General features: G+C 39.7%; 1 protein-coding gene and 1 pseudogene across 1 annotated transcript in view; one reads left to right on the forward strand and one right to left on the reverse strand.

The window, feature by feature from the left end:
• PTP4A1 (protein tyrosine phosphatase 4A1) overlaps positions 1–27,166 on the forward strand; it is a 50,313-nt gene that overhangs the window by 4,666 nt on the left and 18,481 nt on the right. The window contains exon 2 of the mRNA XM_009205431.4: positions 12,731–13,031. The gene's annotated coding sequence lies outside the window, so the exon portion shown is untranslated. The remainder of the gene's footprint in view (positions 1–12,730; positions 13,032–27,166) is intronic.
• On the reverse strand, positions 11,154–12,075 carry LOC100998017 (annotated as a pseudogene).

The raw sequence follows: 27,166 nt of genomic DNA on the forward strand, positions 1-27,166 counted from the left end.
AGTTAAAATATTTTATTGTTACAAAATTTTACAAAAACACATGAGCATGTTCAATCAGTATCTAGGCCCCAAAATATAGAATTCTATTTGGGAATAAGCTATCAAAAAATATTGTCTGGAAAAAGGAATAGTGCACAATATATTTTTTGTGACACTGATCAAATTATATCTGCTTTTTAGCTAATCCATTGATAATTAACGTATTGCACTAAGGTATTACATACCCGATGTGAGCCTTCATCCTATTTCATGGGAAGGAGAGGGTAGTCACAGAAATATTATCACCAGACACTGCCTTTGAAGAGCTACTGACCTGACAGAGGCATCAAAATCTATAAGCATTCATTTTCTCCTTTAAGGGACTTGATAGATTAAAAGCAAACAATAAGGCTGGGCTAGATGGCTCATGCCTATGATCCCAGCACTTTGGGAGGCTGAGGCAAGCGGATCCCTTGAGGTCACGAGTTCAAGACCAGCCTGGCCAACATGGTTAAACCTAGTATCTACTAAAAATACAAAAATTAGCCGGATGTGGTGGCACATACCTGTTTTCTTAGCTACTTGAGAGGATGAGGCATAAGAATCACTTGAATCCAGGAGGCAGAGGTTACAGTGAGCTAAGATTATGGCATTGCACTTCAGCCTGGGCCACAGAGCAAGACTGTGTCTCAAAAAAGAAAAGAATAAGATGAATATATCTTGTCATTAATAATATCTTAATTTTGTATTACAAACAATAATTACATGAAAAAATAAAGGCTAGAGTAGAGCTCTTTAAAAAATAGTTTGGTTGGAGATTCACAGTGAGTTTGCTCAATAAATAATGCTTACCAAGCTATAGTATGCATTGTTTTATCTTGAATACAAAGCTATTTAACTTTTGCATCAGTTTTATGGTTAAGGGACTAGAGCACATGATTAAATTTACAGATAATAGCGAATTAGAATAAATGGTTATTACTCTGGAAGACAGGATTAGAATTCTAAATGACTTTATAAAGCTGGAGAAGGAAGCTTGTAAACTAATGAGCAACAGCATTGAGAAATGTATGGGGAAATATACTTGGGATTTTTTTTAAAAAGCTACACAAACAAAATATAGCAAGTTGCTGAAAAAACTTTTTTAAAATTAATTAATTAATGTTTGAGGTAGGGTCTCACTCTGTTGCCCAAGTTGGAGTGCAGTGGTGTGATCTCGGCTCATTGCAACCTCTGCCTCCTGGGTTCAAGTGATTCTCATGCCTCAGCCTCCTGAGTAGCTGGAATAACAGGTGCACACCACCGTGCCTGGCTAATCGCTGTATTTTTAGGAGAGAAGGGGTTTCACCATTTTGGCAGGCTAGTCTAGAACTTCTGGCCTCAAGTGATCTGCCCACCTTGACCTATGAAAGTACTGGGATTACAGGCATGAGCCACAGTGCCCAGCCGACCAAACTTTTTTAAATGTGGAAACTGTCATTCATCACACATTGAACACACATCAACAATGTATGGCAATTATGTTTTGTAAAAAAGTTTTACTTTGGACATGGTTTAACAGTGTAATTGGAAGGAAACAGAAAGCAAATGTTTTTCTGCTACATCTGGTGCCATGCAATCTCTCTGGCATCCAGGTTCACTCTAAGTTAGGAGCAATGGTTCTCTAAGGACATTTGAATACAGAACTTGTACACCTGATACATTTCTCCACTGAGTGAAAGTAATGACACAGAAGCCATCACCACACACACACACACACACACACACACACACACACACCTCTAAAACTGGGGTCTAAGTCAATGCAGTACTTACAAAACATTAATGCTGGGCGCAGTGGCTCAAGTCTACAATCGCAGCTACTCAGGAGGCTGAGGCTAGAGGATTGCTTGAGCCCAAGAGTTAGCCCAGGCAACGCAGCAAGACACCATCTCTATAAAAATAATAATAAAAATTGTCACCAGGCATGGTGGCTCATGCCTGTAATCCCAGCACTTTGGGAAGCCAAGGCAGGTGGATCACCTGAGGTCAGGAGTTCGAGACCAGCCTGGCCAACATGGTGAAACCCGGTCTTTACTAAAAATACAAAAGGTAGCTGGGCGTGGTGGCACATATCTGTAGTCCCAGCTACTCTGGAGGCTGAGGCAGGAGAATTGCTTGAGCCCAGGAGGCGGAGGTTGCAGTGAGCCAAGATCGCACCATTGCACTCCAGCCTGGGCAACAAGAGTGAAACTCCATCACAAAATAATAGTAATAATTGTTAGAATATTTACATATAAAACATTGCAACAAGTACAGTATTTTAGGCAATAAAATACATAGGGTGTGGTCCCTGTGGAGGAAGAAAGATTTAGAAGGATTAAAAACACGGTAATAGGGCAGGCACAGTGTCTCACACCTGTAATCCCAGCATTTTGGGAGGCCAAGGAGGGCAAATCACTTGAGGCCAGGAGTTTGAGACTAGCCTGGCCAACATGGTGAAACCCCATTTCTACTAAAATTACAAAAAATTAGCCAGGCATGGTGGCATGCTTGTAATCCCAGCTACTCAATTTAGGAACCTGAGGCATGAGAATCACTTGAACAGGGAGGCAGAGGTTGCAGTGACCCGAGATTTCACCACTGCACTCTAGTCTGGGCAACAGAGCGAGACTCTGTCTTAAGGGGAAAAAAAAGCAATAATATGCATTTCTCTCCTTAATTAAATGGTGAATAAACTTCATTTATTCTAGAACTAAAATTAGTGGCATTTGCCAGTTGTACATATGTGTCATATGATTCTTTCAGGGATAATATGAGGTATTGAATGTTAATAAATGTAGAAATATTTATAAAAATCAATGTAATACTTAGAGCAATATCACAAACACATTTATAGTAGCTTTGATAAGTTAGTCAGAAGGATTGTGGCCCACCCATATCAAAGGATCACAAAGCTGACAGCCTTCCAGAAGATTATGGCTAGTTAAAAATCAATAGCTATATTTAGGCTGGCCACGGTGGCTCATGACTATAAGTCCAGCACTTTTTTATTTTTTGAGACAGAGTCTCGCTCTTGTCAACCAGACTGTGATTCTCCTGCCTCAACCTCTTGAGTAGCGGGGATTACAGGTGTGCGCCACCATGCCCAGCCTGTAATCCCAGCACTTTGGGAGGCCGAGCCCAGTGCATCACCTGAGGCCAACAGTTGCAGACCAGCCCAGCCAACAAGATGAAACTGTGTCTCTACCAAAAATACAAAAATTAGCTGGGCATGGTGGCAGTTGCCTGTAGTCCCAGCTACTCAGAGGCTGAGGCAGGAGAATCGCTCAAACCCAGGAGGCGGAGGTTGCAGTGAGCCGAAATCCTGCCACTGCATTCCAGCCTGGGCAACAAGAGCTAGATTCTTGGGGGGAAAAAAAAAAAAGGAAAAGGATAAAGAAGAATCAATAGCTATGTTTAATTTTGGCACAGATCATTTTATCACTCTGCATTACTGGTATTTGAAAACCAATCACAAAAGTTTAAGGATATCCCATTAATTTCCCTGAGAGAGTGAATTATATAACAAGATTAGATTAAAACTGTGGTATTCAAAAACATCTGAACTCAGGAATTTCATGGGAAACAAATCACCATTTATATTTTATCCATATAATTTTAACCTGTTTTAAAATTGGTGTATGATTTACAATATTTTTCCTCTGTAACATTTGTGTCAGTTGTGATAACTGTGTTTTGTCCTCAAGGATAATAAATACTCTAAAGAATTTCTTTATAGTATTTCCTAATTTATAGAAAATAAGTATCACTACAAGAAAAAGCAGTCTCAATTTTTATTGATTAGGAAAGGTTTTATTACATTATTTATGTAAATAATGATAAATACAACATTTAAAGTATAACATATTTGATAGTCTTAGCAGCATAGAGTCTTTTTGTAACATAAAGTTCCCCCTAAAGCATTCCAATTTAAAATTTTCCTCAAAGCAAAAAGCTCTATGACTTAATTCTGAGGATTGGCACTTCAACTGGGTAACATGTCAAATGAGTTAGAGAAAGTGGGAAAAGACAGAATAGGAGTAGTAATTGGGAATTAAGGTTAAATATTTTTAAAATTAAAATTAAATATTTATTAAATAAAAATTAAATTAAATATGTTTAAAACTAAAATGAAAGGGGCTTCCATGGATTCATGATGATAAAGTGAATGAATTAAGGAGAATAATGTTCTTAATCATTCTTAAGTTTACAAGTATTTTTAAGAGGGCGGGGAGAGTAGAAGTATTTCCTGGTCAAAGCAAAATCCATCTAACCACCATGGTTTTCAAATTTTCACTAGAGCAGTGGTTCTCAAAATGTGGTTCCTGGACCAACAGCATCAACGTCCCCTGGGAATTGTTAGACTGCAAATCATCAGGCCCTATTCTAGACCTAGTGAACCAGAAATTGTGCAGTGGAGCCAGGAATCCTGATTTACCAAGCTCTACAGGTGATTCTAAAGCAGGATAAAGATGAAAAACCATGTTAGTAACACCTGGGAGATTTCAACACTACCAATGCCCAGGCCCAGGCTCAGACCAATTAAATCAGAATTTCTGGAAACATGGTTTTGGCATCAATAGGGTTTTCAAGGCTCCCAGTAGAGAACCATTGCCTTAGAGAGTACCTTTTCACCACAGGGAAAAAAGCCAACTGGCTGAGTGCTGAAACTAACCCTCACTCAATGGATTAGTTGAATTCTGCATTTGTTTGTTTTACTTCCTTTTACAATGAAAGTTTTTCCTCAAAGAAGTGTGAAACCACAAGCTGAGTACAATCAGTCAAGGTTGATTAATTCCATTTACACCATTAACACCCTTGTCAGCAGATCAGAACCCTGAGGAAATAGGGACCCTACAGTTTACTTTGTGTTTCCATGGCAAGGGGGAAGGAGGGTGACTATCCTAACCTGTAGGGCACAGTGAGGACACCTCAACCGCCAAGAATCTGGAGAAAGGGCCATGGCCCTAGTGAGAGAGAAGTTGGGGAGAATCCTACCAATGGAATACAGGCAGGCCCAGACAGCAGTTTAAAAGAACAAAAAAGTGGATGTGGTGCCACAGACAAATTTCACTTGCATCAGTCAGAGTTTACCTGAGGCCAGTCTTGTATAGCCAAATGGAGATTAGTAAGAAAGAAAGATAAACTATCTCTGAAATTATTTTGCAAAATAGTGGGAAAATTTTTTAAATTTGCTGACATTAAACGTACATGCAAATTTTTAGAGGTTTATCTTAGCAAGATTGGGCCTAATCACCACCATGAATAGTTCTTTGGAATCTGAGCCTGAGTGTTTACCAGTAGGGAAATGACAGGTTGTTCAAAAGGAAATGTTTCCCAAGTTCTGGTTGGGAGCTGGCATCAGAGAGATAGGAAAATCTAGAACTGTTCTCAGTTTCTCTAGCAACAAGATTTCAAAAAATTGTACTGAAAGTTCAGTGAACATCGTTACAGCGATTTCCATTCTTCATAAAAAGAATAAACTTGCAAAAACTGAGACTGAATGATTTAGCAATTGAATTACAAAAGATCAATGTTGGATATTCTGTGTTTTAAAACATCATAAAAATTAGATTAGTTTAATTTGCATTGAAGACACTTAGTGATAAAGTTACATGTTCAGTATTTGAAGCTGTGGCTTTGCATAAACAATAAATAATTAATAGGATTTTGAAACTTGGTCCAGGCCGGGCGTGGTGGCTCACGCCTGTAATCCCAGTGCTTTGGGAGGCCGAGGTGGGCGGATCACGAGGTCAGGAAATCGAGACCATCCTGGCTAACACAGTGAAACCCCGTCTCTACTAAAAATGCAAAAAGATTAGCCGGGCGCGGGGGCTGGCGCCTGTAGTCCCAGCTACTCGGGAGGCTGAGGCAGGGGAATGGCCTGAATCCGGGAGGCGGAGCTTGCAGTGAGTCGAGATCACGCCACTGCACTCCAGCCTGGGCGACAGAGCCAGACTCCGTCTCAAAAAAAAGAAAGAAAGAAAGAAAGAAAGAAACTTGGTCCAAGCATATAAAATACTGCAAATACCAAGAAATAGCATGCAAAAAGAAAAAAAAGTTGAGACTGCAAAAGAGATTTTCTTATTTTTTAAGATAGCATGAAAATATGCTTTAGTTTTCCCCTATAATAGTTCAAAACTTTTAGCTCTCCCAGAATCACATGGAAGGCTTGTTAAAACACAGAGTGCTGGGCCCCACCTCCAGAGTTCTAATTCTAGAGGTCTGAAGTCCAAGCCAATTCTGCATTTCTAACAAGTTCTCTGGTGTTGCTGATGATACTAGGTATGGGAACCGCATTTTGAGAAGTAATAATTTTTATTTGTTTATTTATTTTTATTTAATTTTTTTGAGACAGAGTCTCACTCTGTTGCCCAGGCTGCAGTGCAGTGGTGCAATCTCAGCTCACTGTAACCTCCTCCTCTTTGGTTGAAGCAATTCTCCTGCCTCAGCCTCCTACGTAGCTGGGATTACAGGTGTGTGCCACCACACCTGCCTAATTTGTGTTTTTTCAGTAGAGTCGAGGTTTCACCATGTTGGCCATGCTGATCTTGAACTCCTGACCTAAGGTGGTCCACCCACCTTGGCCTCCCAAAGTGCTGGGATTACAGTCATGAGCCACTGTGCCTGGCCTGAAAAGTACTGATTTAGAATAATGAATAAATTATAACCTGTAGAATTTGTTTAAAATTATATAACATGTAATATTAACAAAGATATAAAGAGTTATTCGATAAGTATACTTGACCTACCACCTAACCTGAAGGATTAAACATTACAATGCAGTTAAAATCCCCTATATCTCCCTCCAGGATTCCATCCCACTTCCAACCTCAATCATAGGAGTAATCACTATCCTTCATGATTAATCATTATTCTTTATGGTTTACAAATCAACAAGGAACAGGAAATCTAAAAGAAAATAGGCAAAGGATGGCCAGGTGTGGTGGCTCACGCCTGTAATCCCAGCACTTTGGGAGGGTGAGTGGGGCGGATCACAAGGTCAGGAGATCGAGACCTTCCTGGCCAACATGGTGAAACCTCGTCTCTACTAAAATACAAAAAATATTAGCCAGGCTTGGTGGCGTTGCCTATAGTCCCAGCTACTTGGGAGGCTGAGGTAGGGGAATTGCTTGAACCCAGGAGGCGGAGGTTGCAGTGAGCTGATATCATGCCACTGCACTCCAGCCTGGCAACAGAGGGAGACTCTGTCTCAAAAAAAAAAAAAATAGGCAAAGGATATGAATAGGCAGTCTTCAGAAAAAAACTCAAAAGCTCAGCAAATGTATGACAATATGTTTAAACAATCAGAGGTATATATATTTAAAAAATAATAATACTATGACATAACCCTTTAGATCCATTGATGGACAAACATTGGGAAGTTGGATAATGCCAAGTGTTGGAGGGTTTGGGGGTGGGGTAATAGGAATGGTGGACACTGATACAGCCTTCCAGAAGACAATCTGGAGATTCTTGGTCAAATCAATATAACTATACACCATGCCCCTGCACTTTAGCTCCTGGGTATCCATCCCTAAGAACTTTTAAACATCCAAAGGGAGACATGTTTGAGGATGATGATGGAATCTGGTGTACATGATTGAGGAGTGGATAAACAAAATGTGGTAGATGCACTTACTCCTTGAACAGCCTACCATCCAGCCATTAGCAAAAGCAGGAGCCCACATGTGTATAGAATCATAAATAGATCTTAAAATCCAGTCCTGGGTTTAAAACAAAGGGGAGGCCAGGCACGATAGGTCACTCCTGTAATCCCAGCACTTTGGGAGGCCGACGCAGGCAGATTGCTTGAGGTCAGGAGTTTGAGACCAGCCTGACCAACATGGTGAAACCCCATCTCTACTGAAAATAAAAAAATTAGCCGGGCGTGGTGGTGCGTGCCTGTAATCCCAGCTACTCAAGAGGCTGAGGCAGGAGAATTGCTTGAACCCAGGAGGCAGAGGCTGCAATAAGCCAAGATTGCTCCATTCACTGCACACCAGCCTGAGCGACATATAGAGACCCTGTCTCACAAATGAAAAAAGAAAAGAAAAGAAAAAAGACACAAAATGAGATTTCTATCACAATACCATTTATGTAAGTTAAAATGCAGGCACACAAAACAGGATGCACATCAAACACATCAGAATGGTTATGAGGATGGCGGGGAGACGTAGAAATAGCAAATAGGACCCCGTCTCTACTAGAACCAACTTGGTGAAACCCCGTCTCTACTAAAAATACAAGAAAATTAGCCGGTCTTGGTGGTGGGCACCTAAAATCCCAATTACTCGGGAGGCTGAGATAGGAGAATTGCTAGATCCCTGGGGGCAAGATCACGCCACTGCACTCCAGCCTGGGTGACAGAGCGAGACTCTGTCAAAAAAAAAGAAAGGAAGGAAGGAAGGAAGGAAGGAAGGAAGGAAGGAAGGAAGGAAGGAAAAAGAAAAGAAAGAAATTTCCAGTCTTATCTTGTACTTTTCCTGACCCAGCCCTGGAACCAGTCATTTCTCAATAAGGCCCATTTCCTTTTAGGGGAAAATAGTATTTAGGAACTAAAATCTGAATATTATTAGACATGCTCAAAATTCAATCTAACACTCCAAGATTCATTCTAGCTTTCCCATGTTCCATATTTGTATCTACTTTTCTCTAGCAGTGAGAAACCTGGTTCTAAGAAGAAAGAAAAAAAAAGAAAGGAAAGAAAAATAAAAAGAAACCTGGTTCTGTTATTCAAAATATATTTACTCATTTTCTTAAAACATGAATATCCAGAAAGTAGTTTCAGAGTTTTAAAAATATTAAAAATAGAACTATTATGTGATCCTGCAATCCCACTTCTGGGTATATATCCAAAGGATATGAAATCAGTATGTTGAAGAGACATCTTCCCTCCCTTGATCATTGCAGCATCATTCACAATAGCCAACAAATAAAGAAAATGTAGATTTTAAAACGTGGATAAAGAAAGTCATATACATAACGTGTATATACAGTATATATACACACACACAGAGGAATACAATTTAACCTTAAAAAAAGAAGGAAATACTGTCCTTGCTATGACATGAATGAACCTGGAGGACATTTTGCTAAGTGAATAAACCAGGCACAGAAAGACTCTTGATCTCTTATGTGAAATCTAAAAAAGTCAAAATCATAGAAGCAGAGAATAGAATGGTAGTTGCCTGGGGCTGAGGGTTGGGGGAAAATCAGGAGATGTTGGTTAAAAAGTACAACATTTGGCCGGGCGCGGTGGCTCACGCATGTAATCCCAGAACTTTGGGAGGCCAAGGCAGGTGGATCACTTGAGGTCAGGAGTTCAAGACCAACCTGATCAACATAGTGAAATCCCATCTCTACTAAATACATAAAAATTAGCCGAGCATGGTGGTACATGCCTGTAATCCCAGCTACTTGGGACGCTGAGGCAGAAGAATTGCTTAAACCGGGGAGGCGGAGGTTGCAGTGAGTTGAGATCGTACCATTGTACTCCAGCCTAGGCAACAAAAGCGAAACTCGGCCTCAAAAAAAGTAAAAAAATATATAGAGTACAACCTTTCAGTTAGGATGAATAAGTTCTGGAGATCTGTTACCCAGTATAGTGACTATAGTTAATAATAATGTGTTACACACATGAAAATTTTGAATAGATTAGATCTTAAATTTACTCATCTCAAAAAAATTATGTAAGGTGATGAATACGTTAAATAGCTTTATTTCACAATGTGTATGTGTGTGTGTGTATATATATATAAACAACACACAGTAAACCATAAATATATTTAATTTTTGTCAATTACGCTTTACACCTTAAAAAAGTTGAGAAAACACTCTTTTTTAAAAAGTTGTGGATTAAAGTAGTGATAGATGGTTTTCACTTATTTCCCATCAAAAGTTTATTTGAGCATTCTCCTTTCACAGGCACCATTTTGGCTCTGCCCTACTCAGATATAATAAGATTAATCACACTTAAGAGAATGCCTTTCAGGAGTTCAGAAGTTTAAGGCTAGTAGGGCGGATTTTTTTTTTTTTTTTTTTTTTGAGATGGAGTCTTGTTGTGTCACCAAGACTGGAGTGCAATGGTGCGATCTCAGCTCACTGCAACCTGCGCCTCCCAGGTTCCAGTGATTCTCCTGTCTCAGCCTCCCACGTAGCTGGGACTATAGGCGTGTGCCAACATGCTGGCTAATTTTTGTATTTTTAGTAGAGATAGGATTTCACCATGTTGGCCAGGCTGGTCTCAAACTCCTGACCTCGAGTGATCCACCTGCTTTGGCCTCCCAAAGTGCTGAGATTACAGGCATCTGCCACCTTGCCCAGCCAGGGGAGGATTTTTTAATGCTACACAGACCCCAAATTTATTTCTCTGCCTTTGTTCTTGCTCTCTCCAACATTTATTTAAAAATCACAAATGTGATTTAAGGTATTCTTGCTTAAAAGCCTTTAAAGTTCCCCATTATCTCATCATTTCATATTCCCTAGTATGGAATATAAATTCTTTCACAATCAGGAACTTGTTTCATTCCCTCTAGGCTCTCCCCGTTTCTTTCCTGCCCACATCCCCCATATTCCAAAACCCACTATTCTGCCACAACTCAGCTCTGATGTCGTAACCTCTTCATGAAAGCCTTTTTTGAATCCTAGGTCTCAGTTAGATGACCCTCTCTGATTTCCCTTAGCACTTCTTATTTTCCCTACTATAGCACTTTCTCCATTACTATGATTTGTCTGTTATAATCTGAAGTCAGGCTTTGAATCCAGATTCAAATTATTTGCTGTGTGACATAACATTTCTGTACCTCAGTTTCCTCATCTGCAATGTAAAGAAAATCACAAGATCTACCTCATAGGTTTGTTGTGAGGATAAAATGAATTGATATGTAGAACAGGCTTAGAATGGCACCAGGCAAGCACTCTAAAGTGTTCGCTACTCACAACAGTATTTATATATCCTTATGCCACATTCCTACATAGGTGCTCTCAGTTTTTTTGTTTGTCTCCATCGTAGCAGCCTGTGAGCTGTGTAGAGCCTGTGACCATGTCCTGTTTTTCCTTCTATTCCTCTCTCCAAGCACAGCCCAGAGTACCAGGGTACATGGTAGAAGTTCAGAAAAGGTTTATTAAGTTAATGTAAACACAACCCTGATTTAATTTTTGAAGGAAAATTTGTATTATTTTAATTATTTTTATGTACAGAAAACTTAACAGTGTACATTTAACCCAGCTTAGTGGCAAGTTCTTTAGCCTTTGCCTTTTCAAGCTTGCTGATGCAAGCCACAGACTTGGGACCCAGGACATTGCCTCCCCAGTGACGGCGGACCTCATTGTATCTGTCATTGTAATCCGTCCTGATAGCTTCCAGTAGCTTAGCCAAAGCATCTTTGTCTTCGAGTTAACCTGTGTGAAGGCAACAGTGGAGCAGGTCTTCCTGTGGACTAGACGGCCCAGTCTTGCCTTCCCCTTGATAATGCAGTAAGGGACCCCCATTTTACCACACAGGCCAGGCAAGAAGACAACCAGCTCAATGGGATCCACGTCGTGTGCAATCACCACCAGCTGAGCTTTCTTGTTCTCTTCCAAGGTGGTGACGGTGTTAACTCCAGCTCGAAGGACAGGTAGTCTCTTAGTGGGGATGTCCCCTTTTCCAGCAGTTTTCTTTTTGGCCAGGGTCAACACCCTCTGTTTCTTCTCTTGCTTTTTCTCTGATCTGTACTTGTGGGCCAGTTGAAGTAGCTGAGTAGCTGTTTGGCGGTCCAGGGCCTGAGTGAACTGGTTAATTGCAGGAGGCACTTTCAGCCCCTTATAGAGGATGGCTCTCCGCTGCCGCAACCTGATAGAGCAGGGCCATTTCATAAAGCCGGTGAGGTCTCTTTTGGGCTGAATGTCCTATCCAATGTCAAAATTCTTAGGCTGTTTCTCAAACAGGGGATTCACCACTTTCTTAACCTCCTGCTTCTTCATGATAGCAGGGCTGGAGCCACCTTCTTCCCCTTGGCCTTCTTTCCTTTTGGCAGGAGGAGAGACCCTGATTTATTTTTAAAGATGATAAAATGTTGACAAGATTTGAAGTTTTTTAAAAAAAAAAAAAAAAAAAAGAAAGAAAGAGAAAAAACCTTTATGTAGTATATATACACAATGGAATACTATTTATCCACAGAAAAATGGAATCCTGTCATTGGCAGTAACATGGATAGAACTGGAGGACATTATGTTAAGTGAAATAAGTCAGGAACAGAAAGTTAAACACAGAATGTTCTCACTTATATGTAGAAACTAAAAAAAAAAGTTGATCTTATAGAAGTAAAAAGTAGAACAGGGTATACTAGAGGCTTGGAAGGGTAGAGGGAAGAGGAAAACAGGGAGAGATTTGTTAAAGAATACAAAATTACAACTACATAGGAATAAATTATAGTGTTCTGTAGCATTGTAAGATGCCTGTAGTTAACAATAATATTCAGTTTCAAATTGCCAGAAGAAGGATATTGAATGTACACAACATAAAGAAGTGATAAATGCTTGAGATGATGGATACGCTACTCTGATCTAATTAATCACTATATGTTATATGTATCACATCACTATGTACTCCATAATATGTGCAATTATTATGTGTCAATTTGAAAAGTTTAAACAAATGAAAATATCGAAAGAAAAACTTTAAAACTGAGATATGTGAGCCATACTAGATAACCCTCAGTGACTGGTTTTTTAATCTACATAATAGATTCAAAACAAAATGCTTCATGAGCCCCTCCCTGGATTACAATTAACGGCGGTGTGAAAAAAAAGATGATGTGATTAATCAGAGATAATGTAATCAACCAGGGAAGAAAAGGTGTGGCCCCCCTCTCCTTCTGGAGTATAAAAGGAGTTGCAAGAGGCTTGGGTCACCATTTGGTGAGCTGAGGGTGAAGCTACAAAGGTTGAAGCGTTCTTCAGACGACTCTACCTGAGGGTGAAACTACAAAGGTTGAAGCGTTCTTCAGACGACTCTGCCTGAAGAAAGAACAGTGCTACATAGAGGGGTGAGTAGACCACGCGAGCTTTCATGATAAAGGGCCTGTAAGAGCTCCTCGAGTCTTGGTTGGAGTGCATATGTGAATAGGAGGTTTGTTTTTAAACATTTCCATAGTGATACTGGGTTTTGGTTTGTTTGTTTGTTTGTTTTTGAATTGAGACAGGTTCTCCCTCTGTTGCCCAGGCTGGAGTGCAGTGGCATGATCTCAGCTCACTGTAGGCTTCACCTCCTGGGTTCAAGCAATTCTCCCTGCCCCAGCCTCTGAGTAGCTGGGATTACAGGCACCTGCCACCATGCCCATCTAATTTTTGTGTTTTTAGTAAAGAGAGGGATTTCACCATGTTGGCCGGGCCAGTCTCAAACTCCTGACCTCAGGTGATCTGCCTGCCTCGGCCTCCCAAAGTGTTTGAATTGTATGCGTAAGTCACTGTGCCCAGTCCCATACTTTTTTTTAAATAACCTTTATTTTTGCTTTGAGAATCTAATCGTACATGCTTGACCATAATTACCTGGACCTTTTGGAAACTGTTGATAGATTTTTTTATTTATGAAAGTATTACAAGCCACTATGGGTAATTTGTTGTTGTTGTTTGGAGATGAAGTCTCCCTCTGTTGCCCAGGCTGGAGTACAGTGGCTCAATCTCTGCTCGCTGCAACCTCTGCTTTCCAGGTTCAAGTGATTCTCCTACCTCAGGTTCCCAAGTAGCTGGGACTACAGGCGTGCGCCACCACGCCTGGCTAGTTTTGTATTTTTAGTGGAGACAAAGTTTCACCATGTTGGCCAGGCTGGTCTCGAATTCCTGACCTCAGGTGATCCCCCTGTCTGGGCCTCTTAAAGTGCTGGGATTACAGGCATGAGCCACTGCACCCAGCCGCTGTGGGTAATTTGGACAACAACAACAAAATATAGAAAATAGAAAATAAAACATCCACAATTCATACTGATTTCACAAATAGTCACTATATGCATTTTCACGTATTTCTTTCCATGCTTTTTTCCCATGTACAAATATTTTGTCTCAAAACTAGGATTCTATCATATTAAGTTCATTATTTTTAACATTGTTTTATGATCATAACCTTTTTCAAATGAATATTCTTGGGAACTATGATGTAGGTAGTTGCACAAGAATCTTCATACAGATGTACCAGAACTGTATTTAACTTGTCACCAAAGTTGCAAAGCAGTAGAGAGAATGTATATCTGTGTATGTCGATTGTATTAAAACCGTTTTTTCCTCCAAAGTATACTATTCAACTTTGAACTACAAATTTTGCGTCATCAAATAAGTCCTCAGTAATTGTGTGATACAGCTTAGTCTAATGTAATCTGTTGATGTCAAAGGTTTGCTTTTAATACAAGGCTGAAATTTTGTACCTGAAACCATGCTTCAGGGCCATAAAGTAACAGGATGCTGTTGGCAACTCGGGTTCAGGTAGAATCTCCTATGGTCACTGAATGATTTTCACACACAATTTTGGTCTCCATGACTGTATGTTTCAGTAGTGAAAGCCAAAGGTCAATGTGCTTCCTCCTTATAAATAACCAGTTACATGGGTGGCCTAAAAATAAAGTTCTTCTTGGCCAAGACAGGTTAATGAAAGCCAGTTTGGTATCCTGTCATGCAGTATAGCTATTTTAGTGTCTCAGTGTTACTAAATTTGTCAGCTTTCCCTGGACATTAGCACATATTTAGATCTTGATGTTCTAACTAATGAATGACAGCTAAGGAATGTTGTACATTCCTGGTAAAGAATTTATTGTATTATCACTGATTAGGTTGGGGGAGTTGGAATTTAGTATCTGTGTATAGGAGCAGGAAAGGTAAATTATGATTTAAAATTCACCGGATTGTAGGAGAGGAGAAAGGAAGAGGAAATTGTGTCATGAACATAACCAAACTAAACAAAACCATTGCCCAGCCTGGGATTATAATTGTAATGGAGTACAATTAATGTAGTTGACTCAGGTTATTCAAAAGGTTATGGCTACAGTTGTTTAAAACAGAAAATATGAAAGAAAAATAGCAGGGCATCAAAGTTAGTGATATCAGTTGGCCTTATTTTAAGAGGCTTATAACCACATCTGAAAATTTCCAATTACCAATCTAGAAATTTCCATAGACATTGACTATATCTGGGGAGGGGAGGAGTAATTCAGTGCTTTAATTTAAATTTTAAAAAATTCGGAAGACTGAAAGCACAAATATTCAAAGTAACAGATGGTAGCCTCCTCTCAGAGGCAATAAAAAGACTTTACAATCCTCACCAGAAGTGTATTTAGTTATAATTTAGTTTTGCAGTTTTTTTTTAAGTATATTCCATTACAGTAGAAATTTTCTCTATTCTTGTCAAGCTTCTGGTCTCTCTTAAACCTCAAAGTATATGAAAAGCATTCTATTCATGTTCTTTTATCATAATACTGGGAGTATCTTGTCCAAAACTTGACCAGAAATTCTTATACACTTTCTTCTAGACTGAAGTCCCAAATGCTTAGAAGACTGTTTCAAGGGCTTTATCTCCACTGCCACATTACAACCTTCCAGGCCGAATTAGGTATCTCTCCTCAGTCTTCCCATAGCACACAATAAGGAACATCTATTATATAATTTAGGCCGGGTGCGGTGGCTCACGCCTGTAATCCCAGCACTTTGGGAGGCCAAGGTGGGCAGATTACTTGAGGTCAGGAGTTCAAGACCAGCCTGGCCAACATGGTGAAACCCCATCTCTACTAAAAATACAAAAATTAGACAGACGCGGTGGCCTGTAGTCCCAGCTACTGGGGAGGCTGAGGCATGAGAGTAGCTTGAACCAGGGAGGTAGAGTTTGCTGTGAGCTGACATCACACCTAGCCTGGGTGACAGAGTAAAACTCTGTCTCAAAAAAAGGAACAATTTATCAAGCTGTATTGTCACTGTTTACACATGGGTCACTTTTGGGGACAATCTTACTCTTATTTATGTTTGTATATCCACCTCTTAGGCAATGCTGGTGTATAGTAGATTTTCACAGAAATTATATCAGAATCATACAAGGAGACAATTGTGTTTTTAGCGTCAATGCTGGAAGTTCTGAATCACATAGTATGGTTTCTGTTAACATGTGGTTGATATCAGAACACAGCCAAGCAAAGCAGCAATTATTCCATGTATTCCTAGAAGATTCATACCTCCTTTTCTTTTCATCTTTCCACTCCCAAAACAATTGCTGTTCATTTCTGGTAATGTAAGAATAGTGCTAATTGACCCTTTCTTCTTCAAAGAAGATCTAGTTGGCTCAGAAAAGAAAATGGATTCTGTAGATCTTTAGAGGCTGCCCTGAGTAGAGGTACACGACTTTCCAGGGCAAACATTTCCATCATTAGAAGATTGAAACAGGTTTTTAGAATGAAACAAGGACCTTTGGAGAGTTCACTGGGAATTAGAGTATTTAACCATTCAATATTCTTGTCACAGTCATTAGATTAGATCTAGACTAATAGGAAGGAAAATCCTTGAAATTCCTGATGCCCAAAAAGTATCTCCCTTTCTCCAGTGTCTTCAGTCATCCATTTCTATAAATGACATGAGGCCTGGGTTACCGGAAGTATTACTACTGCCAGTGTAGCTGCCGCTGCTATCATAGTTCTTGGCACCACAAAAAATCTCTGTGCCTATTGCAGTAGTTATGGAGGATTTTGTCTCCCTGAATGACATATCAACTTTGTATTACCAAAGGCATACATCCACTTGGTCTAGCAATGATGAGCTACCTGACAGCAACAGTACCTGGGAGCTTTTAGGATTCACAGACCCCACCTTGTGAATCGAAATCATCTCAAGTGCCTCTAAAGGGCTTGGAGGCCACAGCCTCAGAGAAATTTGTATATTAATTAATAGACCCATGGATCTCAATTTTATGAAAGGAACAATGAGTCTGGGAGTTCAGTTTTCAGTTTTTCGTTTTGTTTTCTTTTTGTTTTCAGATATGGTCTTGCTCTGTCACCCAGGTTGGAGTGCAGTGGCAGGATCTCAGCTCACTGCAACCTCCGCCTCCCTAGCTCAAGTGATCCTCCCACCTCAGCCTCCCAAGTAACTGGGATTACAGGCATGTACCACCACACCCAGATAATGTTTGTATTTTTTGTATAGAGCTGGGGTTTCACCATGTTGGGTGGTGACTAGCCTGGTCTCAAACTCCTGACCTCAAGTGATCCACCTGCCTCTACCTCCCAAAGTGCCAGTAACACAGGCATCATCCATAATGCCTGGCCCAGTTTTAAGTTTTGAGTGGCTCATTTACTCGGTGAATTCTAATCTCTTTTTAAGTAAAACGAGATAGCTCCTCCCAATGCAGTGTTAGAGTCGGGAAGAGGTGCAATCAGATAATAAAAGGAGAATCATTTGAGGAGTTAAATTGCATGGAAATGCAAGGTTCATTTCTGTTATGAGGACCTCCCATTGGCTCTGAGATAAATGCCACTTTCTGTGAGCACTTGGATAGGGTGAGTCACTTATCCTTCAGAGCTTTTTTTCCTGAGGTATAATTGGAGGATCTTCCAGGCCTTTCCAGCTCTACCTTTGCATGGGTCTAAAATTCTTTCATCTTATGTTTAGAAAAACTTTGTTCCCCAGCACCTTACTGCATTTGCTGCCTTTCATCACTCTAACATCTTTTTAAATCTCAGCTCCCCCAAAAAGGCATGTAGATGTAAACACTTCACAATTTCCTTTTACAATGACCATTGCAGGTAGAAAGGCTGGGTTATGTAGTTACAGTGCTTTGCAAAGATAAAAACCATTTTAAAATAAAAGATAACTATGTAGAAGCCAAGAATTTTTAAAAACTAAGAACCTTAAGGGTCACTTCTAATGGTTTTCATAGTATCACAAATTGTGTGCATGGTTGCAGAATAAAAGCCTAATTAGGGTGTGACTATCACAGGATATTTGCCATACTGAGTTAAGCCCTATAAGTACAGTAGCCATCTACCAGTCTTTCTCTTTCCAAAAAGGATGCAATTGAAGGAAAACTATTGTAAATATAGATGCTTCTTGACAACTTACAATTGGGTTATGTCCTAATAAACCCATCTTAAGTCAAAGAATATTTTAAGTTGAAAATGCATTTAATATCTCAGTACAGCCATGGCAAAAGTGAGACAATCATAAAAGTTGAACCATCATAAGTAGAGGGCCCTCTGTATTGTAAAATCTGTTCTTAAATAAGCTCTTTATCAATACCACTGATTGGTCAGTAATTTCAATTTATGTATAGATTACTCACTAGTCAAAAGAACTTATGCAATTCACTTCTCAATTAAACTTTTTTTTTTTTTTTTTTTGAGACAGAGTCTCACTCTGTCACCCAGACTGGAGTGCAATGGTGTGATCCCAGTTCACTGCAACTTCTGCCTCCCCGGTTCAAGCAATTCTCCTGCCTCAGCCTCCCAAGTAGCTGGGATTATAGGTGTGTACCAGAACACCCAGCTCATTTTTGCATTTTTAGTAGAGACAGGGTTTCGCTATGTTGGCCAGGCTGGCAAACTCCTGGCCTCAAGTGATCTTCCTGCCTCAGCCTCCCAAAGTGCTGGGATTACAGGAGTGAGTCACCGTACCTGGCCTCAGTTAAACTTTAATATTATTCACCCTTTCTTTGGTATAACACAATAAAGATAATAGAAATATTTTCCCTAAATTTCCAAAAAGTTACTCCAGTTTTCAAGTTCACGTTTTGCAAATCTAAAAATCTAATCACCCTAATACAAGAAAACAATTTATTTTCTTAATTTAAAAATTTTTTTTACTGTGATTTATTTATTTTGAGACAGGCTCTTGCCTTGGTGCCCAGACTGGAGTGCAGTGCCACAATCACAGCTCAAGGCTTCCTCCTGCCTCAGCCTCCAGAGTAGCTAGTCAAATATATATATATATATATGTATTTTGTAGAGATGAGGTCTCACTATGTTGCCCAGGCTGGTCTCAAGCTCCCAGGCTCAAGCGATCCTGCCATCTTGGCCTCCCAAAGTGCTGGGATTACAGGCATTGAGCCACTATGCTCTGCCTAATAAAACAACTTAAAGATATTACAGCAAACTTGCCTTAGGTGTGCCTTGTTAGATATTTTCTCAGGGCATGGTTTCTGTATGCCTCATAATGCATAATGGGAGGATGATACCACAGGGGAAGTTAAGTCTAAAATTCTCTGAACAAAGGCTTTGCCAAAGAGATCAGCATGTCACTATCGCTTTGGGTGAATCTGTACTACATCAATAATTTATTCCTGAGTCACTGATACTGCTTGTCACTTCTTGTTATTCATTTCAAAGAATAAAAAGTATGATTATTCTAAACAGTAATGTAAAAGTGAGTTGTTAATCGGCTTTCACAAGAAATGCTCAAATATAACAAGCAGAAATTAGTAAACGATCTGTAGCACTTAGGTGATACTATCGAAGATAAACCCATCTGTTATCATCATCACTTCTTGATTTCATCCTCTAATCTCATTGTCTGCTGCCAGATCCTATTTCTCAGGGTTTCTGTTTTCTACCAAACACTAGCAGAGTCATCCAAACATCCTGAAATCAAGCATGAAATAATAATAGCATAAAATATGCTAGTTTCTTATTGAATACTTATTATGTGCCAAGCACTGTGTTAAGCACAGGGAAATTAACAGAACACAGCCTCTGCCTTGGATCTTCAAAAGGTATGAGGGAGATAGATGATGTTTAAAGAATGATTATCATCATGGGATGAATGCTGCAGCAGAGGTATTTGCAAGGTACAATGGAAGTACAGGGAATGGAATATCTGTGTTGATGAGGAAATCAGGAAAATTTAATTGAAAAATTAATATTAGGTGTGGGCATGGCAGCTCATGCCTGTAACCCCAGAACTTTGGGAGGCCAATGCAGGTGGATCACCTGAGGTCAGGAGTTTGAGACCAGCCTGGCCAACATGGTGAAACCCTGTCTCTACTAAAAATACAAAAATTAGTGATCCACCACCTTGTGATCCATCCGCCTCGGCCTCCCAAAGTGCTGGGATTACAGGCGTGAGCCACCGCGCCCGACTACATATGCATTTTTCAAATGCAGGGTGGATTAGATGGGACAAGACAAGTCATTGAATTAAGTTATTGCAGTACAACTCAGAAAATATTGTGGAAGGAAGTAAAAGGAAGAAGGAGGGAGGGATGGAGGAGAGAAGGAAGCAGGGAAGGAAAGCAGCAGCAAATGAACAAATAATGCTTTTGACAGTAAAAAATTAGAAGGAGGGGGACAGTTTCTGAGCCACTGCTCTCCAGTCTCAATAGAATGTGGTAGCCAGTCAGACAGAAAAGAAGAAAAGGGAGGAGTCTAGTAAGACTGCCATGTCTGTGGCTTGAGCACCTGAGGGACAAAGTTTCCAGTCATTGTCTCATGATAACAGTAAGATGAACAGGTCTCATGGGGGAAAAGAGATTATTGACTCAGTCTAAGCCATGTTGAATATGAGGTGCCTCAGTTCATCCCATGGAAATATATATATACCCAGAGCTCAGAAGAGAAGACTTTACTGGAAGCACATCTTAGAGTCATCATTGAATGTTTGGAAGTTGAGATCAAAGAAGTCCTCTAAGTAAGTCTGAAACTGTAAAGTGTATGAGAATGGCAGAGAGAGAATAGGAAATATTCTTTAAAATACCAACACCTATAGGGCAGCGAGGCAGAGGAAGACAAGCCATCCCAGAGGTCTCCATAAATGTAGGCAAAACAAGAGAGTTTCAAGAAAGAAATAAAGATATGGAATGAGTTTCCTCATCTGTCAGGTAGGATTGTCGTAAGACTTACATAATGCTCCTAAAGTGTCTATTACAGTGCCTGCACATAGTAAGCACTGAATAAATGTTGAAGGGTGAATAGCTTTAAACAGGACACATCAAAGGCCATAAGGATGGCTTGACTGTATGGAGGCATGAAGGATAGATCATTTTGCTCACTCTGCTCCCCTTATCAGTCAAAAGAACACTGGAGAGATGAATCACTGATGTTCACCATGTCCATTAGTGGGAAATTAACAAGTTTAACTTCACCAAAATCAGTTCACATTTACAAATAACATGCCAATGAAGAAAAATATATCTTATAAATACTCCCTTGTAACAAAGATTATTAAAGCTATTCTAAAAAAAAAAAACTGTTCTACATTAATTAAAAGGATCATAATATAATGATACTTGTAAACAGCAGGGACTTCAGTGGAGTTATTAGGGGAAGTGATAGTGTATAAAGCTATTTGACAGTTTCATTTCCATCCTTACTTGTAAAAACAGAAAATTTGCTTTTCACAAGGAACACTAAATAAAAGAAAAATGGCTTAAATAGCAGCAAAAAAAAAAAAAAAAAAAAAACATTTGGTTTAAAAAATGAATTTCACGGCCAGGCGCAGTGGCTCACACCTGTAATCCCAGCACTTTGGGAGGCCGAGGCGGGCGGATCATGAAATCAGGAGATGGAGACCATCCTGGCCGACATGGTGAAACCCTGTCTCTACTAAAAACACAAAAGTTAGCCAGGCATGGTGGTGTATGCCTGTAGTCCCAGCTACTCAGGAGGCTGAGGTAGAAGAATCACTGGAACCCAGGAAGCAGAGGTTGCAGTAAGCCAAGATCACGCCACTGCACTCCAGCCTGGGTGACAGAATGAGACTCCATCTCAAAAAAGAAAAAAAAAAAATGAATTTCACAGCCAGACATGGTGGCTCATGCGTGTAATACTAGCACTTTGGGAGTCTGAGGCAGGTTTGCCCAGGCTGGTTTCGAACTCCTGCGCTCAAGCAATCCTCCTGCCTCAGCCTCCCAAAGTACTGGAATTACAGGGGTGATCCACCGTACCTGGCCAGAATGGTGTTTTTTCTTGACAACAGCAACCCAGGATGGACATACCAAGAATATATAATATTGTGGAAGATTAGGGAGTGGCCTCATTCATGAAAGACTAAGGAAGGTACCTCATGGTAATGTATTTCATAACATATCTAACCAATTTCCATAGTTTTCATCATTTACAATAGTGCCTCCCAATAAAAACGAATTACTTGAAAAGTGAAAAATACCAGCCTGGCAAACATGGGGTAACCCTGTCTTTACTAAAAATACAAAAATTAGCGGGGTGTGGTGGTAAGCACCGGTAATCCCAGCTACTTGGGAGGCTGAGAATCAGCCTTGAGGCAGGAGAATCACTTGAACCCAGGCAGCAGAGGTTGCGGTGAACTGAGATCACGCCATTGCACTCCAGCCTGGATGACAAGAGCAAGACTCTGTCTCAAAAAAAAAAAAAAAAGAAAAAGAAAAAAAGAAAAGAGAAGTGAAAAGTAAAAAACAAAACACAAAGCCTTTTTTTTTTTTTTCTCTTGAGACAGTCTCATTCTGTTGCCCAGGCTGGAAGGCAGTGCACACGATCTAGGCTCACTGCAACCTCCACCTCCCAAGTTGAAGTGATTCTCCTGCCTCAGCCACCCTAGCTGGTATTACAGGCATGTGCCACCATGGCCCACTAATTTGTGTATATTTTTTTAAGATATGTTTTTGCCATGTTGACCAGCCTGGTCTCTAACTCCTGACCTCAGGTCTCGGCCTCCCAAAGTGCTGGGATTACAGGTGTGAGCCACTGCACCTGGCCACAAAGTCTAATTTTTGAAATTAAGTTCAATAGAAATAAAGTTACCCTGTCAAATTGCTGTAAAAGTTTTTAAATGCTTGCTCTCAATTTCTATGCTTATCTCCTCTCAGATCAGTTTGTAGATTGGCACCAGTTCACAGACTACAGTGGGAGTAGCATTAGTCTAGGGAACAACTTCTGTTGAAATAGCCATCAGAATGAAAAGGAAGGGCAAATTTTCAGTGAAGTATTGTGTAATCATATTTTATGATTCACTTTTACTAAACTCATGGAAGGATGACATATAAGCCCAAATGCCAGTGCATTTGTAATGGAATAATTCCTTTACAGGATCAGAACATGTAGGAAGCCAAATTAATAATTGACAGCTTGTTTGTTTAGCAAAGAACCAGAGAATAAGAAAGTAAATAACCTTAAGGGATATTTCAAGGCCATGAGTGCAGCCTAACAGAGTAATGGAAGCAGGGACTCTTACAGTTAAGCCACTGGAATTTGAATTCCAGCTGCATCACATAATACTTGTATGACCCTAAGCTTTCTGAGGCTGCATGTCCTGATTTTGATAATGGGGATAATATCAATCTGGAGAGATTTATGAAAGGATTAATATAGTACTTAATACATAGTAAGCACTCAATAAATGTCAGTCAGTTATTAATACTATCCTAAAATAAGGTATATTTCTACAACAACCAGTATGTTTAGTACAGATTCAATGCCTCTTCCCTAGACAGTGCCTGATAAACACTGACAACCTTCAAATCTTTAGACCTTTCTCCTCTGTGTAGCCAGTCATCATCTTCCTTCTGTTCTCACAATCTTCCTCTGGGCAGATAAAATAAAATTGATTTTGTTTCGCTTACAATCACATTCCAGGGCAGCCTCCCTTAGGTTATACCCAAGTCACCTTGGGTTTTAGATGTTTCCAAACATTTAGAGGCAATTTCTTGGTTTATAGCCACAAACATGATATATAAACAACTTTAAGTCCCCAGGGAGCTTCTCACTGGTTGGGCATTATATTCTCACATTTGATGGCTAATAAATACACATTGAAAGTAAATTATAATCAGATTAACTATCCAAGAACACGGAATCACAATGAAAGTGGTTATAATGTTTTTGACAATTGCCGTCAGGTTAGGATAAGCTGGTGGTTCTATCTCTGCTGCAGAAAGTACAATAAGGCTACAGACCTATCAGTGCAACCTCTTTGAGCATTTATCTGAAATGATTTTTCCCCAACTGTAAGAGCAACATTTTTGGAAAAAAAATTACAAAATATAGGAAGTTACAAATAAAAAATTGTTTATCATCACATCACCCAGTGACACCCATAAAGTATTTAAATGTCAGTTATTACCTGTTAACATTTTAGTTTATTTCTTTCTCTTTTTTCATAGTGTTGTTTCTCTTTATTTAACATTACAATTATTTCTTTATGTTAAAGACATTAAGTTTTTCTTTTTTTTTTTTTTTTTTTTTGGAGACGGAGTTTTGCTCTTGTTTCCCAGGCTGGAGTGCAATGGTGTGGTCTCGGCTCACCACAACCTCTGCCTCCCAGGTTCAAGTGATTCTCGTGCCTCAGCCTCCCGAGTAGCTGGGATTATAGGCGCCATCCACCACACCCAGCTAATTTTGTATTTTTAGTAGAGACAGAGACAGTGTTTCTCCGTGTTGGTCAGGCTGGTCTCCAACTCCTGACCTCAAGTGATCCAACTGTCTTGGCCTCCCAAAGTGCTGGGATTACAGGCGTGAGCCACCAAGATAGTTTTAATATCTGAAAAGTATTTCATTATATAGATACTTCAAGTGATATCACCCACTATGAGTTGATTTTTTAACTAATTTCTATCTCAGAGTCTGAGTATTCTAACAAATTCAACAAAACAGTGCAAATATGTGTTTAGCACATAGCTTGGAAAACAATAAGAGCACAATAAATTTTAGCTATACTTGCTGTTATAGTAATCTATCAAGAGTTTAATTGTTCTCTTAAAACCTAAATACACAATTTTTAGGAGTCCCGCTGCTGTATTCTCAAAACCCTCAGAAATAGTGTCTTTCTCTAAGTATTATTTGAGTGCCTTTATTTATTTTAAGTTTCTGGTTTATTCCTTACAAACATATTGCTAATGAAAATGTGAAATTACGGAACTTTTCATCAGTGTGCCTATACATTCAGCACCACAACATAAAATAGGCTCAAAATCATGGCCTTATATCTCTGGCCTTTGACAACAATTTGGAGGCAGTGAGGCATTTTGTGATGTAAATCTTCTCCATTGTATTTCCATATTTCTAATCTCTCCACTTTCTCTGACTCCACTGTCCTGATCATAGTCAACACCAACATTGCCTTCCATTTGACAAGGGAGGAAATCTCAAGTGTTTCACCCTGTTAAAATAATTCTACTCTAGGGCCTTCTCCAATCCATTCTCCACAGAACAGAAAAACAATTTTCTTAAAACACATTTCCTGATATGTGGTGTGATTCACTGTCACTGAAATAAATCCAGATTCTTTCCATGGCCTGCAAGGTCCTGCATGATCCAGTCCCTGCTAGATGTCTGGGCTTATTTCCTTTGCTTGTATTGCTGCAGTCCCTCAGGTCTTCCAACTCCTTGAGTACCACCAAACTCCCACCTGAAATTTTGTGTTGTCATTTCCTCCACCAAAAATATCTCTCTTCCTCCCCCTCTTTTTGTGATTCATTCTCATCATTTAGATCTGGATCTCCTGGGAGACACCACCCCTGACTTCACTGTCTAAAGTAAGTCACCCCAGCCATTCTGTTGACCTCCTTCACAGCACAGATTATAAATATATTCTATGCTTATTTACTTGTTATTTTCTCTCTTTCCTCATCTGTATATAAATTTCACTGGGGCAGAAAACATGTTTATGTTTTTCATAAGATAGCAGAGTGCCTGGCATATGCTAGGCATTTAACACATATGTGCTGGGGAAGGAGGGAAGGTTGACAGCCACAGCTGTGGATGTAGGTGAAAACCCCAAGGAAAGTGGAAAGTGAGTCGAGGAGGCCCTAGGACAAAACTCTAGTGAACACCATTGTTAATGGGATTAAGAGACTAAGAACCCTGCAAAGAAAACTTAGAAAAACTGGGAATGGGATGCCCTAATAGAATTTTATGTGGGAAAGCAATATGATAGAATCCAAATAAATAGTGGTTGAGTATTTATTATGTGCATTAATACGTCTGAGGATTAAAGAAATACATTATAGGACAACTATACTTAATGATGGTTCACGCTTGTAATCCCAGCACTTTGGGAGGCCAAGGCAGGCAGATCACTTGAGGTCAAGAGTTCGAGACCAGCCTGGCTGACATGGAGAAATCCCATCTCTACCAAAAATACAAAAATGAGCCGAGTGTGGTGGCAGATGCCTGTAATCCTAATTGCTTGGGAGACTGAGGCAGGAGAATCACTTGAACCCGGGAGATGCAGGTTGCAGTTAGCCAAGATCGCGCCGTTGCACACTCCAGCCTGGTAAGAGAGCGAGACTCTGTCTCAAAAAAAAAAAAAAAAAAAAAAAAAAAAAATTTCAAAAGGCTTCTATACTCATTTTCTCTTTTGTTCAGTATCTTCCAACCATGAATGGAGCTATAGAAATACACGAAGATAGCAATGTTTGTTGAACATCCCTAGTTAAAAAGCAACTGTGTCAGGATAGGAAAAAAGCATGACTATTGTAGCTTTTGTTAAATAAATATTATTATGCTTGCAGGAAATTGTTCAACAACATTTCTCCTTATGTAAGGCCTGCCCCAGTAATGCTGCTTAGGTCAGTGTCTGTCTGGATTATCTGCAGCCTAAATGCCAACTCTGTAAATTAAACCTGTCAAGTGACAGCTTTGCCATAGCATGCATATCCAACCTTTAAAATTTATTTATACTCCATTCCCTTTCTCTAGCCAGATTAAATTCTCCTTTCCTAAGCTATTTTTGCCTCAGTTCAGACTGTGGCATAATTCAACATGTTCTAAACAATCACATGGAGACTGTGGCCTTCCTGATTTTCAATTCCCAAATGATTTTTATTCAGGCTATAGAACAGCAACAGAAATTTCACCAAATTTACTAAAATAAGAAGAGTCTTCTCAAACCAGATTCCTCCAGGTACCAGTAGGCAAATCAGTCATGAGTTATTTATAGATTCATAATAAATCCTTTATTCAGTGCCCCAAGGAAATGGTGACTTTCAGCATGGAAATGAAAAGTATTCTCTTACTAATCAATCTGTCCATCATTTCTTTTTTGTTTTTCCTTGAGAGAGAGGGTCTTTGGTCTGTTGCCCCAGATGGAGTGCAGTGACATGATCATAGCTCACTGCAGCCCCAAACTCCTGGGTTCAAGCAATCCTCCCACTTCAACCTTCCAGTGAGCTACATCTACAGGAATGCACCATCATGCCCAGATAATTTTTTTTTCTTTTGTAGAGACAGGGTCTGACTGTGTTGACTACATCTTA

Source organism: Papio anubis, chromosome 6, assembly GCF_008728515.1.
Source record: "Papio anubis isolate 15944 chromosome 6, Panubis1.0, whole genome shotgun sequence".
In the NCBI taxonomy this organism is placed as follows: Eukaryota; Metazoa; Chordata; class Mammalia; order Primates; family Cercopithecidae; genus Papio; species Papio anubis.